Below are 17,907 nucleotides of genomic sequence, written 5' to 3' on the forward strand. Positions count from 1 at the left end.
ATCCTCGAGCCGGCCTGAATTAGGTTCGTTTCCTGCGATCGGTTCCCGATGTGTGTGATTTTTAGCTGGGTTCTCTCCGCTTCCGGGAGACGGTAACGTCGTTCAACTTATCAAAAGATCGATTTATGAAATTTCCTAACCCTTTTCGGTCCCACCTTTCACATCGGAATTTACTGAAAAATGCATTTTTAGCTCCAGTAACCTACTTGGAACGGTTGAAAAAATGTTTCTACAGCGAAATAAGAAAATTAAGCACCGCGATAGAGAGAGAGACGAATTTTCACGAGAGCAGTGCAACGGGGGGAGCCGGCGGACGTGGTATTCGAAGCGGCGAGCGTGTTTGCGAATTAGTTGGTAGAAAACGTCGTTAAATCGGCAATGCCGAGCCTGGCAAGAATGAGGTCTGCGAGAAGACGACGCCCAAGGAATCCGATCGAATTTAATGAAAACGCTTTCATCGGCGCTCTCGGAGCGGCACGTCCGTAACGATTGAATTCGCCCGTTTCAGGCAGAACCTCGGGCGTGGAAAACGCGGATCTCCGCTTCTTGCCCGCGGTTTTTCTCCGTCCCCTCCTCCGGAGCCCGGGGGACTTAGAGGGCCCGAGAGCTCGGGCGTCGGGGGCCCGACCCGGCCCGTTATATATTTTTCCATGGACGGCTGCTGGCTGGTGGCTCGGGCTGGGGCAAACCCGGTCGGCCACGGGTGCCGAGTTTCACCCATGCCGTCTTCGTTGGTTATTTTAACGAAGCCGGGGCGCCGTCGTCGGTTCGCAAATAAGAGATAGTTTCACGACCGGCTCGTCGCCCGACGACCATTTTTCCATTGCCGGTCGATCGGGCGTTACGCCCATAAGCGATCGCGCCCAGCGAGCCGATCTCATAGCTATAACGAGGCTGATCGAGAGCACCGGTCTACCAGACGCGACGCGACGCGATCGTACAGAGGACAGAGAGAACCAGAGAGAACCCATGGAGCCCCGGGGGCCCCGAAGAGAGGACACGAAGGGTACGCCACGGTGAAACGGCGGGACAAGGAGGGCCGGCCGGAAAAAAAGCCGCGAAGACCGTGTGGTACTGTTAATCAGGTAAAATCCGACCAGTTCGAACCAGTTTCGTTAATGAAGCGGTGACACTGTATTCATTAGCCGGCCGATATATTCGTGCTCTAGCGAAATTTGTTCGAGAGAGCGCCCGCCGCGCTTTCTTTCCATAATTAAGGGGATTACGTTAATCGGCCGTTCGTTGTGCTTAATACGCGATCGAACGCGTTATCATGCGATACGTTGCCACTTGCCTCCGCATAATCTCGTCGACCAAAACGTATTAATAACTTTTCTTAATATACGCGATTTGCAAATATGCCATAAACTTGCAATGATCCGCAGGCTATCGATGAGTAAAAAGGTCGCACACGTGTGACATTGTTGTTCGAAACATTGAAAACGTTAAATTCCACCGGCAACGAGAAAAACGAGGGTCTCGAACGTTTTCATCTAAACGAGCCGCACAGGTGTGCAGGATGCTGAATATATGCAACAGGTTCGATAAAAAAGCGTTGTAAATAATTTTTCAACTACCCTGTTATCTGCTCGCGTCTTTGACCGTAGAGTTAAACACCACATTAAAGAGTAATTTGCAAGTGTAAAACGCGGTACTCGCGTCACGTCTCACAGTTAACGTCGAAATTTATCACGAAACTTGCCGCACTCTACGTTGAACCGTGCCGTTTGAATATCCTCGACGAAAATGACCCTTGCAAAACAAATTCTTCCTGCAAACTTTGAAACAAGGAAATTTACTAACAACGGCGAAAATGGTTTTTATGCCACACTGGTACCTATCGACTGCGCGCGTTCCAACAATTTTTTAGCGTTCTAAGAACATCCAAAACTGCATTCTATGTGAAGAATTTGCGCAAAAAACGTCGTAGTGTTCAAATATTTCGAACACTAAAGTTTTAAAATTACCTATATAGTTTTGTTGAACACCAGCGAATAAAAAAGCAGCATTAATTTCCGTGAAACGATTCCGCGAAATATTGAAAAGTCAAACGCCAATCTCGCGTCACGAATGACACACGTTCCCGTTCGATGATTATTAATTAAGGACTGTTGACCGTCCAATAAAAAAGGCCGCACCATTGACAAGGATATTAATGAGGAAACGGAGAAGGACATAAAACGAATCGCGGCGGGAAGAGAGCGGGAGTCCTCGACGCATCATCGACGCGCGTTCACTTTCCTCGTTCGCCGAAAGTCATCGAAAGGCATCGTCGATTCCTCCCCTGCTCGCGGGATCGGTTCAAGAGGTCAACGAATCGCCGCGGTAGAAAGTCCTCTCGGTCGTCGTAAATTCTGGCAAAAATCGTGTCGGCTCGAATCGGGTTTCATTAACGCGGCGGCCGACGCTTCCTGCATTAATTAATCCGCGGCTTCGAGCTTTTTTCGGGCTCGCGTGAAATTCCGGGAAACGTCGTCCGCGTCGATGAACATTACAACCGAGGTCTGGACACACGCCGTTCTCATAATCGGCCCACGGTATATTATACCTAACCATACCAGATTTCCTCGGTTCCGAGTCGAGCAACGGGGAAAGATCACGACGGAACGGGGGGGGGGGGCTGTCTCGTAAAATGCTATTCTGCTAAATATGACTATGAAAGTGGACGAGTCGCTTTCACGTTATTAATACCGATAACTCCGCGCGTATAATCGATTTTTACGCCGGGATCCGACTCGCGAATACCAGACACGATCGTTCGCGGCCAGACACGTTGACGCGAAATGTCGCAATCGACGTGGCTCGCTCGAGTCAATTAAGATTATTAAGTTTTCCGAGGTTGAGTGACGCTTATCTATATGGACATTAAATATCACATCGAAACGCGGGTCCGGTTATTTTATATCGGTATCACTCCGCGGTTTCCTAGAGCCACTTCTCTCCATCCCACAGGGGTCCACCGAGCCGCCGTGCCGCCGTTAACGTTAATACGTTAACAGAAATTTATATAATAATATATTAACGCATTAACGAGAACGGTAATTGCACCGACTTCCAGATAATGGTAATACGAATTACGACGGAAACCAGGTTTAGAAATGCCTCTAGGCTTTTCGGGCTTGTTGATTGTTTTGTCGCGATGATTACACACTCGCCTGTTAATGAGCAGTTACTGTCTACCGAGGGTAATGCGGTTCGAAGCGTTCGGGCAACAGTTCATTACATTATTTTATAGGCACCGTGAACCTTCCTGGCCTTCGAGCGCCCGCCGACGTAATATATTTATCGCTAGTTAAGTGATATTAACATCTCACATAAACGCTCAAACCACCGATTAGAGTGATCCGTATATATATATATATATATATATACTAAATTTTGATAAGCAATTTAAAACAACAGAATCGAAGAGAATCGGACACATTAATTTTGACCTGCGCCAAGTTATTAAGGGCAGCAAGAGATTCTCGAGTGGCTGTTGTTTCCAGCAAGAGACGCAGAGGGAACAAAAGGGACGCGCGCAAGGGAAGAGAGGGAGAAGGGACACGAAGGATTACGGAGCCGAACGGACAGGGGACGAGCGCAAGAATCGCATACATCGTGCGTGTATGTAGAATCGTGGTTATACGGGGCGGCGGCGCGTCGCGGTTGAAGCGCCGCGGACGATTTATCGGGTCTCTTTTCGAATTCTTGCCGCGCTTCATAAAAACGGCGTCGCACGTTATGCCCGTGTGCGCTGGTCTCCCCCGTGGGCCGGTATATAACCGTGAATTGTCGTTACGTTTGTCATTGTCGTTGTAAATAAAAGAGCCCGCGGGCAATCGTATCTGCCGGTGCCGCCGAGAAAGAGAGATCTACCGCAGATATTCCCCGGTAAACGAGTATCCCCTCGCGTCTGCAGCGACAGTAATGTCAGCCCGAGATCTTTTATTACTTGTCCCACCCCTGGACCCCATCCCTCCCCCCCTAACGTCTCCTACCCCGCGGTTACAGCGATCGTTGTCCCACTAAATTCTCTCCGTTTCGTCCTTTTTCTTTGTTTCGCCGAAAATGTTCGCCGACGACCGATCGCCGAATTTCCAACGGGGGATGCATCGGGGTTGTTCTGCACCCTCCCGCTTCCCCTCAAGGTGAAATTGTTTACTGGACATTGACGATAAAACCAGCGTGAACAAAGAAAAGTCGCAGAACAAGGAAAAAATTTTCATGACTCGAGCACCGTTTCTCTTTGTCCGAGAAAAAATTGATGGAGTAAATTGACTTAGGGTAATTGACTCCTATAGCACCCTCCTCCTCCCGGTGAATTCTCGACCTAATCTTGGTCGGACAATGACCCGTACAGATGAAAATAACGAACCACGTCTGTAACGTGCATAACGATTTTCACGTCTAACAAAAGATGCCTAACATTTTCGTTTCTTTTTCTATGAAATGGCCGTTTCCACGAGCACCAGAGTACGTGGGCCGAATTTGAATGGCAGTTGCGGTCGGAGTGTTTTCTTACTTTTTTCCTTCGTGAAACAGAGATTTGGATCAAACGAAATTCAGGCGAGATCCGTGCGGGCAAGTTCGGGGCAGAGATAAGAAAATCTGTCGACAGTAATGGCCCCGGGAAAGTGACCCCGGGTCGGGGTACCGTTCCCCGAGACTTCCATTTAGGGGTAGTTTAATATTCCGTTTGAGGCGTCTTACTGTTGCGCAACAGTCCCGTCGCTGTAAATTAACTCTCAAAGTATCGAGATTTAGGGGATTTTATTGACCTATTAATTTTTGTTACAAACGCGTAGGATCCGCACTCTTCTCCAGACGGCGTGCAAAGTACGAATATTAATTAAATGTCATTCAGAGACATTCGGAGTGTGGATTGTAGGAACGTGTGCAGTGAACAGCTGTCTCGAAAGGGGTTGATATTTCGACCCAAGTGATAGCAACAATCTCTCACTCGGCAAGCTGTCACGGCTCGCAGGAGTCGACGAATTTTTTTCGCACCCCGTTAGAAAAATCTGCGCGAAGATGCACAGGCTATCGATCATCCTCAGTGGAATCAGGAAGACAGATCGCGAGTCGCATTGTACATATTCATGAATCCCGAAGAGTATCGTAATTTCGTTTGAACGTAACTCGCGGGGAATAACGAGGTGGAAATTGTGCGGCAAATTAATCGAATCTGGTTGCGCAACCTGGGGTAGATAGATCGATGGACGAGCGATCACCGTGCCACGCGCGAAATTACATAATTTTTCACGGGGAGAGAGAGAGAGAGAGACACGTGCGTGGTTTTCCGGCCGAAACTGGGGGAAAAAGCGAAACACACGAGCGCGGGACGTCTCGGCCGAGGTAAAAGCCCTTTCACGCGCGCACAAACTAATCGCGATTCACGTGTTGCGTATCGCGATACGCGAACAGACGCATTTACATAATATCCACCGTGCGCCTGCACAGGATGAGAAACCCAATTACTGTGCCCGTATTAATTTTACTTATTTTTCAAACATACATCAACTGATTCGACTTATGTTGCCTGCGAGCGTTACGCAAGCCCGTCGCGGGCTTAAAGGGTTCGCAAACGCGCGGATAACGATTTCTAAAAAGAAGAAAGAAAAATTGTTTCGCTGTTTCAATTTTGCTCTTCGCTGCACACAGCTTGGTGATCCGCGTCCGCTCGCGACGTATCAAGATTTCGCGCGGCGGCGAAGAGAACAGGATCGGCATTCGGCACTCTCACTACCGGCACGCCGAATAAACACACACGCGCGATCGTTTTAGCGACTCGCGGGGCTACATTTCACGGCGGAAAGACGTCTGGCGGCTCGATAAACGCCGGCTCGACGTGATCGATCCTTTTTTGCACGCTGTCTGACACCCACCGGGGACCTCGCGTCGCAGGAAACCCGGAATTATCGACGATTTTAACGGTTTCCCGCCGTCACGGGGCCGATCGAGACGCGGGATAAGGAACCAGATATTTCAGCAGTACCGGGAAAACCGCCGAATGGTTAATTCCGTAGCTCCCGATAAGCGGAATTACGAGATTCCCGGTCTTATCAGCCACGGTGACTCCACATCGCTTCGTTTATTAGTCTATTTTACATGCCGGGGGTTGCAGTCGATCTTACGTAAGGGCACGAACGCGTTCTCGTATTACTACATAGACTGCTGATTTTATGCATTTATGACAAAAATGGGTAAGCACAATTTAACACTAGGTTTACGGGACCCGTCAAAATGACGGATTCTACTATTTTTAATTTACGACTATTGAGATTGTAATGATGCATCCATGAGGAATTACTTAACAAATTTATTTCGTTGGGTACATATTATTTAAAAAACGACCAACAATTTGGATAGACGCGTTCTTGTTATATTTATAAAGCAATGTAAAACGGTCACTCTTTGTACCCCGTAAACCTAGTGTTAAAGCAGTAGACATTTTAAACAAGACTTGAGGGCACCAGCGTATTGATTTTAGCTTAATAAAATAATTAAAAGAAGACAGAAATTTTTATTTCCCTTCCCGTGTCTTGTAATCAGTGAAAATATTTTTTATTTTGCATAAAGATCTTCAGTCCACATATTGCTAACAATAAGCGATGCACGAGTTCCTCGGTGACAAAAGCGACGCAGCAGACCAGGACAAAGATAAAATCGCACCGCGGAGGATTAATTCCCGCTTCTTTCTGGCTTTCGGCTATCGCGTTACAATAATCGCGCAAAACAACGAAGTCCGTTTCGACGAATGCCGGGACATAGGGACAGCCATCAGGATGTCTCGGAAAACACGAGCCCTCCGGTTTCTTCGCTATCTCTCGTTTGCTATGTCTACATTTCCGCGAGGGATCGTCGTCGCATAAACCGCGACAGAAGGAGGGGGATCTCGTTCGAACGAACGTTACCCTCCTCGGATCCGCCCACGTCCGCCGTGATCAACAGGGTCTTTATTAATTTATCAGCGTCGGACGGTTCGAGGGTTCGATAACACCGCTCGGGAGATCCAGCGCGGGGATTTAGCGTGCCGGTAATAATCACGGGGGACGCGTAACGGCCGGCGTTCGATCTCCGCTCTCCCGTTTTAATCCGATCGGTAAAGACGAAACGGAGACGCGCCGACCGGCAGAACGGTTTTAATGGGGCCGAGCGGAACGACCATCGGCGAGGCATTAAAACAAATCTGCCGCGGCGGAACGACCGCCGTGCCCATCGGGGACCCATGCGAACGAGGCGGGAACCAGTCCGCGCAACCCTATCGCGCCTAACGATTACCCTCTTTGCGCCAGTTGTGTTAGCCGGAAAGGCGAAGAAGGAGGTGCGAATTTATGCGAACGAGCCTGCGCACCCGTCCCCCTCCGCGCTCGACACGTCTCTAATTGCGAGCTGGTCTAGCGTTGGCGGCGGAGCACAGGGTGGACACGTAATTGCAGGTTCGACGCGTCCGGAAACCTCCTATCGACAGCTTCATGACGCCCATTCCGCGACGGACCTCTTCAGCTGCTCGGAAATTAACCGGCGATCTTCCGATCCGCTGTCTTACAGGCAATCGGCAACTTTGGGGTCAGTAAAAATAGGACCTTGTCAAGTGCCCCCAATCCAAATTGATTTTTGCCTCCCAAAGGAACCCCTCTGTGACAAGTTTCAGGTCGGTACCCCCGCCACGGGGGTAGATACGGGGTGAGAACGGTTTAACGAATTATGCTCTCTAGCCCCTGTTCTGGTCAAGAAAAAATTACGAAATAATTCGTGAACATTCTATGTAATGGCACACACGACAGTGAATTATTTCAGAATTTTTGGTTGCGAAATCGATTTTTAAACAATCTGGAAGCATCAAATTGCACGGAAACACCCGACGAAAAATCGCTGCAGTTTGAACCGATGGAACTGGCGATTAGATTTGAAAATTAGGATCGCTGACGTTTCTGTGCCAGTGTCGGTGAGAAATGGCGGGAGTGTCGGCGGTTTCGCAACTGCTCCGATTGTGTTCATTGATTGGCGCGGCGGGATCGTCGGATTTACGAGACCGTTCCGGACAGTAGCCGAAGGTGTCCGGGAACGTGTATGTCACGAAATTAACGCAATTTCACCGGCGACAAACTGGTCCTGAGGAGGCGTTATCAGCGCGAGCAGGTAACGGGCGGCCGCAAAATTAATGATAATATACGAATATATACAGCGCGGTGTGTCCGTAGCGGCGCGGGTAACGATTACATATAAATATTACGTAATTAGTTTTAAGTTCGCCATCGTTATCGCGGCTGTCCGGAGAACTTTCTGCCGGACCAGTGGCAACCGGTGGCACTCGACCGAACACACCAGATAAATTTCACCCACGTATCAACGATGATATCGACTTATTTAGAGCCAGCTCTGTTGCTCCGCCGTGATTTAGACTTGCGGGACGGAAATAGATTCGAGCAATTGAAACGCGTACCCAGGGAATACGAATTTATAGATCGATGTTGTAAATCGTAACTCTCGCCACTTTTACGAACGGTCGCCGCCGTTCGATCGGCGCGATTATTTATCGCCGAATACAGCGCGCGAACGAATAACCCAGAGACCTTATCGTTCCCGCGCGAGCGCAAAAATTCGCGCGACAGTTAGTTCCAGTTTCGCGTGTTAAAAATCATCCGGATTAACAATTTATCGGGAAAAATCCTCCGCTGCATTCCACCGGTTAATATTTTACAGACGTCTCCGTGAATTGATTAACGAGACGATCGAAATTTTTCGCAGACACCGTCGCGAAAGGTATTCGCGAAACATATACAATTTATCGATACCGCGATAAAAGATCGATAATTTTCTCCGGGGAAAAAAAGAATGAAATTCGCCCCCCTTAATTATCGCATGCCAGCGAATCGCGCGACAATTAAGGCGAATCCGTTCGCGGAATGGCGAGGATGATTGCGGCGCTGTTACGATCTGCGAACCGGGCGGATCGTGCCGAACATAAACGCAGAATGTCCGCTGAAAACGATCATTGTCCGCGGCGTTATGGGACGCGATGCGCTCGGTCCATCTTCAACGGCCAATTAAACGTCCGCGGGACAATCGGCGACATTATCGCCGTAACTTTATGCCCGTCCCTTCTGTCGATCCCTGGATCCGGAACAATTTCATTTCTTCGCCCCGAGAAATCCCGATCAACGATCATGTGGCCGAGAATAAACGCTTCGGATCCACGTCGGATAATTAAAGAAACTCCGTCATTATTGTCGAGTTGATCGTTAATTGCTTGCCCGCCAGCAATCCGATTTTTTACCGAACAGGTTTGCACACCTTATTTTTTCGCCGTTCCGTTTTGTGAACCACGATCACGAAGGAAATTGAAATTGTTTAAGTTCCGTGACGAGCGTGATGTTCGATTACGTTCCGGATCGATGATCGTAACGAGATACACTTTCCGGAGATTTATCCGGCGAAGAATAGCAATCGCGTGAGTTATGCTTTCCGCGTAAGGATCTTTCCACCCGTCGATGTTTAAGACTCGTTCGCGGCGCCACGTTCGTTAGAGTCAATTAATCCCCCGATGCCCGCGGAGAAGATCGTATAACGCGCGGCGTTGATAGCTTCATTAAACGAATGCGCAGTACATTCCGAAACAACTGTTTGATTGGCAGAAAAACCTGATCGCGGCAAACCGGCGCGGCGCGTAGGATGACGCCGCACCAATTTCGAAATTCAATTAATCGCAATTATATATCAATTCGCGTGCGCCGATTACTCCCTTCGGCGAATGATCTGCATGTTCCGCCGTGATTAACGCGCCCCGCCTATGCGTGTCAGTCGCACACGGGTGACAAAGTTATTTTATCTGCGGCCGGCAATTAATTTCCACGGTGGGGTCGCGTGCGTCGAAACGATTTTCAAGTTCTCGACGAATCGTTGCTATTAAAACTGTGATGATGTTGTTAGAAAAAATAGTACAAGCACATGAACTCGCTCTTCGTCAATTTTTCTCCATATTTTCAGTGATACCTGAAGGATTCGACCAGGAAAAATCGATCTCCTTGAAACGATTGTTCCGGGAGAAAAGGGAGGGAAGAATTCGCCGTGTGCTGGGAGATGATATCCCGATGGAAGAAAAAAGGGATAACGGAGCGCGGGATGTTTGAACACCTCTCGCGTTCCCTTATCTATTTTCCTCCCCGTCAATTTACCTGTCCCGGCCCATTTTACACGCCTCTTCCTTCATTCCGTGGGCTCGGTCCGCTATTTGTTTCTTTAATGGCCTTCTCCGCGCTACCGAGCGCTCCCTTATCGCCGTATCAATCTGCGCGCGTTATATTCAATACAATCTGTTCTGCCCCACCAATCGCATTACATCGGACGCAGCTTTTTCATCGGCGCAACCGCCCAGCGCCGCCGCTATCTGATAACCAGAACGACCGTGCTTATCAGCCTCGCGAGTCGCCGGGCGAACCGTTCTCCGTCGAGAAAAAATAACATGGTAAACGATAACGGAGGGGAGGCAAAAGGAAAGAATGAGAGGGAGGGAGAGAATAGGCGAGCGACCAGGTCGTTTCGCACGGTTCTAACGACAAACGAGTCAATGTCGTGAGCCGATACAGTAATCCGCGAACACGGAGCAGACGCTTTAAATACGGTTATCGCCTCGCAGCCGGCCGCCATCTTCTTTCCCGTTCGCTGCAGAACGGCGATAACCTGTCTCTCATTTCGTCCCTTGTAATTGGAGGAGTGCACTTCGTGACCGTGGACACCACCGCAGTGATTCACCTGGATGGGCTTTTTCGATGATCGAGGCAACTGCATGCTACTGGACACTTAAGTTTGATGGAACATAAACGCGCGACTCTGACGATCTTCTCTTTTCGGCGTGCGAAAGTGATCTGCAATTATGGCACCGGTGCTCGAGAAAATGTAAGATTTATTGGAATAATTGATTTATTAGAATTACGTTTTTCAGGTCGACGAACCCCTTTCTTAAATCAGTGTCGCTCGTTTTGTATATTAGCAAAAACATGAGGTGTCCATTTTTATGTTAATATTTTCCACATTGAAAATATGTGTAATTACCGGTGGATCTTTATGCGTTTAGCACGTCTAAATGTCTTAAAGGGAAGGAGGGTTATGGACGCTTCTCCCTCCTTCAGATTTGTACAAAATAATTCGTGAAAATGACTATTTGCGTAAAGATCCGCAGTGATTAAATAATTTGGAATCATTTCTGCCAGGGCTAGTAACTAATGGCACCCTGAAGAACTGCCGAAGACAGGAGGTCCTCGGAGGTGCCCTAAAGTACCATTTCACGGCAGCGTCGCTTTCGCCCAGCAACGCGCACACCGTGGCCAGGTTTTGATAACGCGTTATCAGGAAAGAGCACCGCTGAAAGTACCTTCTATCGGCACTTAGCCGGTGCACCTGCGTTTCGCAGACCGTTCACTCTTGTATCGGGGAAAAAACGTGCGCGGCACGCGGCGCACCGGTCCGATCGGTTCGTGGGTTTATCGTGTTCGCGGCTGCGTATCGCACGTGCGTCTCGCCGATCGAAAGGTCACGAGTGCGTTAATGGTAATAGCGAGATACATACGGCGAATTCGGGAAAAAATGCACGCTTACGCGCCGGACGGTTTCGAAAGGTTTCGCGCGCCCGCAAAAAAACAAAAAAACTCGCTGATATACCGTTCGAGAGAGGCCTTTGGCAAACGAGCGAACACGGTTCCCAGCGCCGGGACGCGCCGCGCCGTTGTCGCGTGAAATCGCGATTGCCATCTCGCCGAGAGTTCGATTAAGCTTTTCTTGCCCGGTTCCCGCGGGAGAAACTAATTCTCCGACTTCCGCTTCTGGTAATATCGGCGTCGCTTTGCCTCGTTTCGACTCTGGATGCCGAATTTTATGGAAAAAAGAGGGTTTTAATTTTCAAGGGTGAACCGACGGTTCCCTGGAATCGTTTTGCAATCGATTTCCGATCGGCCACGGTCGTAGGGGGGGGGGGGCAGGCTCGTCGATGTAAATAAATACGCGATGGAATCGCGATCGACAGACAGGCCGCGGCCGATCTTTGATATTTTAATCCGTCCCTCGGGCCCTAATACGTGACGCGAGTCTGAAACGCGATACGACATCTCGACGTGCTTGCCGTCTCGTGCTTTCGTATCGGCTCGATGCGTGCTCGGCCGAGTAAATGTTATTCGGGGACGTTATTCGCCGCGCGAAACGGTTCCGGCTCGCGTGTTTCGGCGAAAGACCGGCGCGAACGCACGCGAACCGATCCGCACGATTCGATCGCGATACACGTCGGACAATGTCGCTTATTTGTCTTAATTCGGTCGTTCGCTGGTTTGTCGGATCGCCCCGGCCTCTTATCGCGAGGAAATAGGCTGATCGATCGACTGGAAAGACAACTTTTCCCGTTGGATTATTTATCCGGGATCGATTAACTCTCCTTGACGTACAAAGACGTCTCCGATACGTCGTACGACATTGTACGCGCTGGAGCGAAATGGTGTTTCATGCTAACTGGAAATGTTGTGAGCTACTCTGTCTACCGTATTTGAAAAATTGCATAATTTTGTTTTAAGTTGAACCAGACGAGTTGGGACTTTTCGACGTGCTAGGAGAATTCGTTTTTTTATGGAAATAACTAGACTGCGAAATAATTAATAATTTCAGTGGGGCGAAAGTAGGGTATCGATACTCTTCGATCTTTTTTTTTAATCGAGTGGTGATTATAGATCTTTACAGAATTTTCCATTGCATATGTTACTATACTAAAATAAGGAACAGGTTTGTTTCGCAGCTACGACAGTACTCGTCATAATAATAAAGTAATAAATCTACCACCTTTTTGTCGGCTCACAATTTCCTAGTATTTTTACAAGATCCATGGTGCAAGTGCATAAATATCCGCAATTTACTCGCGAGGTCAAAGTGGAATTTCTCTTCGGCGAAGAGAATTAGAAAGTTTTTAAGATTGATATTTATAGGAATTGTCGTATAAATCATTTCTTAATCCTGCGGTGCCAACGTTCGTGTAATAAAAGGAAGACCGTACATGACAACTGCTTAACTTTATTAATCCTTTGACGCGTTGCGTGTTGTTTATGCCATTGTACGGGTTCGCAAAAGAATCGACGATATTGACAATAAATATTGCCGATAAGCTTACGGTAAAGGCTGCAGGATCTCTCCATTTAATTTGTATGCCAAGGGGTTAAAGCGCTCGCGCTTGCGCACGCACGTATTCACAGAAATGGGGATGAATATGCGTTCGTACCGTCGAAATCGGCATAAACATCTACCGAATAACACTTTTACAATACGAAACGTCAGATACCAATCCCGCAGTCTATCCGAAGATGTACACGTCCTTTATCTGCTGAATTTTAAAATTTCATGAAGGACGTAGGGTCGCAGTTGATGAAACATTTCGGCAATTCCGAAGAGCTGGCAGCGGACGTGTCAAGGAGACAGCGAAGAGATCCCGAAGACGATCCCCGTGCAGAAGAGCGATCACGGCCAGGGGAGAATGGTTCGGCTGGGTGTGTGTCCTGTAGCTGGTCGGATCAAAATAACAAAGGTGGGTATCGTCGGCAATAGGTTCTGCTCACGACCAATTGGACGCAAATGGTCGAGGGCCATGCAGCCTCGCGGGATCCTCGTCCTCGCAAGGGGACAAGGGAACGTCCGAGGAGGGAATCGATCGGTCATTACCATAATTTGTGTATGAGTGCCACCTGGAAGGTACCGGGAACGGACGGCTCGCGAGAACCCCCTTTGGCTCGGCTTTGCTGGTCTTTCTCTGGCTACTTTCTCCCTGCGGCCCTTCTGGCTTCCTTCGCCGATGGTATGCGACTCGCATACGGTGCGGCGTGCGAGAAAAACGGGTTCGTCGAAACGATGCCGATCTCGTCGAAGAGAATCGGCGGCGGGGAGGGGGGGGGGAGGAATTTTTCTCTTTTCTTTTCGCGTCCATTGAGACCTGCTAGAAATCGCCTAGGAGGTTTGCACGTGTCGATTATCCTTCCCTTTTTCCCCCTGCTTCCTGGCTGCTCGGTGCAGCTCGTTGCACCTCTTTCTCTCTTTATTTCTCTTCTTGACAGAAAGAGGAGAGAGAGAGAGAGAGAGAGAGAGGGGTGTGTGGATGTAGTTCGATGCAGAACGATGTCGTTCCGTTCGCGACAAATTTACGGCCGAGCGAGTAAACCGTGTTCGGTGTCCGGCCCGCGAGCCGGCCGGTTGATAAGGAACTCGAATCCGCTCCGCTACCGTGTCGTCTCGCTAAAAGTACACCCTATCGGCTCGGGACACCGGGCTGATTTACTAGTAATCGATTGAATTTCGCGCACACCGCTTCCTGCAATACCGCCGCGCCGCGACGGCGAGACCTCTTTTCAGATGAAATGAAAACGGACGCGGCCGCGACGGAAAAATCAGACGACCGTTTTAAAGGATCCGAGACGGCCGTGTTTGTTGCGCAACGCTGTTAATTTCCTCGATCCGGACGGAAAGTTTCCATCGGGGGAATTTGCATATCGCGCGACCGCCCCGCGACTTAAAGGACGCGCGTTGCGTTCCAGAGAAAGTACCCGGGGCCGTTATGCGTTATCGCGAAACGCGTGTGCGCCGCGGCTCATTATCGGCCGCGGATGTGGAGCGGACATACGAACCGAGACTACCGTAATTCTGACCGAGATAACGCCTCGGTTCCCGTAAAATAACTAACTGCAATTCTGCCACCCCTTTTTATCAATACTCTGAACCCAGCGTGCCTCGACTGGTACATACATTCGTTTCCCACTTCATAATTGCAATAATTGTAGATTAATAAATCTGCAACCGGTCTTTCCACCGGCGGCGATGTGCTTAGGCTTAACTTCCCTTGGAAAATTTCTGGTGATTCCAAAACCAATACGATTTCAGCTCCCCACCTAATCTTCGCATTGCCAGTCCGCCTAACTTGCGCCAGTTTGTTTAACAGTTAAAGAACGGAAAGCTAAGCTACATTGTTTTACTGACAGACACAGTCGCACTCGTGAAGGTTGTGCCCAGGGAATGAATGAACGAAATCAATCACTGTGGCCGAACGCGACGCATGTCGTTTTCTGAGTTGTTTTTTTTTCAGTTCTAAATTTATTCCGGGAACAGGTTCCGCGTATTATGGTACAGCCTGTACGACGTCGTTAATAGAATAGCGGAGAGAAATGTGGGTATAATTACAACGTGCAGAGCACGGGGACGGTATCAACCACGCATTGAAATTACCCGAACGGGCGACATTGCTTATCGCGCGTTCAAGTCACCGCGGAGACGATGATACTTGGCGAGCAGACTGCGGGAATTTTATGCAAATTCGCCCGTTTTCTGTAGAACAGTTTAATGGAACGGGAGCCCGATCAAATTTTCTTCGCTATCGGTTTTCAGCCAGTCGAAAATACAACAAAATCACGGTGAATATTCAACTTTACGGGAAAATGCGCGGCGAACGTACAAACTTCCAATTTAAATGATTCAAATTGGAGGCAGTTTTTTTCATTAGTGCGTCTCTTCGTTAAACTTCTGCGGATGTTCGTGCGAACGTACAATGACTCGTATTCGGTAAAAGTGACGAAAACAGTGGCGATACTCGAGGAATAAAAAGTATCATTTCGAAACTGTTAACGTTATTAAAGGAAGAAATAAATATCTGCGCAGCTCGCATAAAAATCCACAGCCTAGTCGCGATGACGAACACTCTCGAATTCTTAATTGTGCTAAAATGAATATGAAGATCCACTAAAAGGTGATTTAGAGAATAACATACGTTTCAGCATTTCCATTTATCCAGTCATGAATAAAACAAAATTTAGACATTGCCGGAAACCTTAACCAAATATCATGATACCGAGAATTGTCCTAATATTCTAAAATATCATTCCAATGTAAATAAAACTACCGTGTCACTGGCACCCAATAAGATTTAAAACAATTGCCAAATCTCTTCTGAGAGAGCTCTTCTGAAAGGTCAAGGCGCCTGTTATCTCGTAGCACCGGCGTCCACGACTTTTACGAGAATCGGCGAGTATCTGTTGCCGATTGTTTGTCTGTGCTACGATGTTCGATTCCCTGAAATTTTATGAGGAGCCGGTTAGGACGACTGTCCACCTGCGAGAGGACCTGCGTTCGACGCGAAAACGAGGCTTCGGATGGAATCGCGGGCGCGTCGGACGCGCAGGCCTCGTCGCGGTAAGCTGAGACCTCGACGCGATCGTATATCAATCGCTATAGGTACATACGTTGTGCGAATAAATATAATTATAAGTAAGAGCAAGGCTGGACCACGCCCTGTCTCCGCTCTGCTCTCTTTTTCGCTCGGACGCGCTGCTCTCTCGCTCGGTGCGTGCGTGTGCGTGCGTGTACGAGCACGCACGGTATCCTTGCGCTCTCTTTTCTCGTCTGTTTTTCTCTCCTGCTCTCTCTCTCTCTCTCCCTCTCTCATTCTCCCCGGCGTTCGTCCCTCTTTCGGACGCCTGGATCTGTTCGTCCCCGTCGATTCGCGTTTTCTGTCTTTCACCGGGTTTCGTACTCTCTCTCCTTTTCACCCGGGTTTGCTCTCTTTTCCCCGGCGTTCTCCTTCTTCTGCGCCTCTTCCCGGTACGTCTGTCCTCCGTTTGTGGACGTAGGTACGCGCCGCGCGCGCGGGGCCCGGTCTTTTCTCTCGTTTTTCCGCCGCTTTTCCTGCTCCGTCCTCCTCCAGCGCGCGCACGCCTCATTGAAAGCGCCGCGCCGTGCGCTCCGCCAACGATAAATGGGTTTAGCTCCGGTTAGCTCCCTTTCCTTCTATCGTCCGAGAAGCAGAGCCGAGCGGCGCGCACACACACCGCCGAGAGATGCGTGCGCCGACCAGAATCGCCGGAGGCGAACCGACCATGCACAGAGCGAAATCCATGGAGGATCGATTCTGATCGCCCTTGATGCGAGTTGTCGTGCTGCGCCGACCGATCCGCCGAGCCGAGCATCGTCCTTCCGACGCTTTTCACAAACGACTCCGAGCGAGCTTTAATAGGACCGCTTCGCTCCGCAACATGTACAACGCCCCTGCGAAAACTTCCACACCGGATACGCGATTTTTAGCCATCCCTGGATCGCCGGAACGACCGCTTCGCCGACGTTGATCGGAACGTCTCGATCCTCCGTGGACGAAAATTTTCCGGAATATTGAAAATTTTGGATAATCAAATCGCACGAGGGCTTCGACTTCGTTTGCTCAGAGATTATTTCTAAATAGTCAATAAATTTTCGATGAGAGGGCTACGGTTTGGCTCCATTTGTCCGGCCGATAAGGACGCAAATTTTCCGGAATATTGAAAATAGTTCTCTTGGATAATCAAATCACACGAGGGCTTCGACTTCATTTGCTCAGAGATTATTTCTAAATACTGAATAAATTCGCGACGAGAGGGCTACGGTTTGGCTTTACTTGTCCGGCCGATAAGGACGCAAATTTTCCGGAATACTGAAAATAGTTCTCTTGGATAATCAAATCACACGAGGGCTTCGACTGCATTTGCTCAGAGATTATTTCTAAATAGTCAATAAATTCGCGATGAGAGGGCTACGGTTTTTATTTGAAAAACATTAGAAAAATATCCGGAAACACCGTGTAACGGCCAAAGCTACGCTCGTCTGGATCGGTCGGACTAAATGAATGATCTAGACAGGTCGGAATAAAGCTCGGGCGGCCGTCGCGCGAGCAAATTCGCCGATAGCGAGGAAAAAGTCGGCGTGTTCGCCTCGAAACGGGCGGAGGTATGTTCGTCGACAAATAACGCGCGTCGCGAGCGACCGACACCGGACAAGTAAAGAGAGCAGGCCGTCTATCCGCGGTGGCGAGTATCCGGCTCATAAGTGTATAAATCAGGAAGAGAAATGCCCGGCCGCGTATTTTATAAGCGCGCCGCTTATAGT

The 17,907-nt window shown here is 49.0% G+C and overlaps 2 protein-coding genes across 3 annotated transcripts in view; one reads left to right on the forward strand and one right to left on the reverse strand.

Annotated features, from left to right (window-relative positions):
* LOC143362853 (glycerol kinase 5) overlaps positions 1 to 9,561 on the forward strand; it is a 128,690-nt gene extending 119,129 nt beyond the window's left edge. Inside the window, exon 12 of the mRNA XM_076803350.1 lies at positions 9,542 to 9,561. The gene's annotated coding sequence lies outside the window, so the exon portion shown is untranslated. The remainder of the gene's footprint in view (positions 1 to 9,541) is intronic.
* Positions 1 to 17,907, reverse strand: part of Grh (grainy head) — a 135,474-nt gene that overhangs the window by 76,338 nt on the left and 41,229 nt on the right. The window lies entirely within an intron of this gene.

This window comes from Halictus rubicundus, chromosome 18 (genome assembly GCF_050948215.1).
Source record: "Halictus rubicundus isolate RS-2024b chromosome 18, iyHalRubi1_principal, whole genome shotgun sequence".
In the NCBI taxonomy this organism is placed as follows: Eukaryota; Metazoa; Arthropoda; class Insecta; order Hymenoptera; family Halictidae; genus Halictus; species Halictus rubicundus.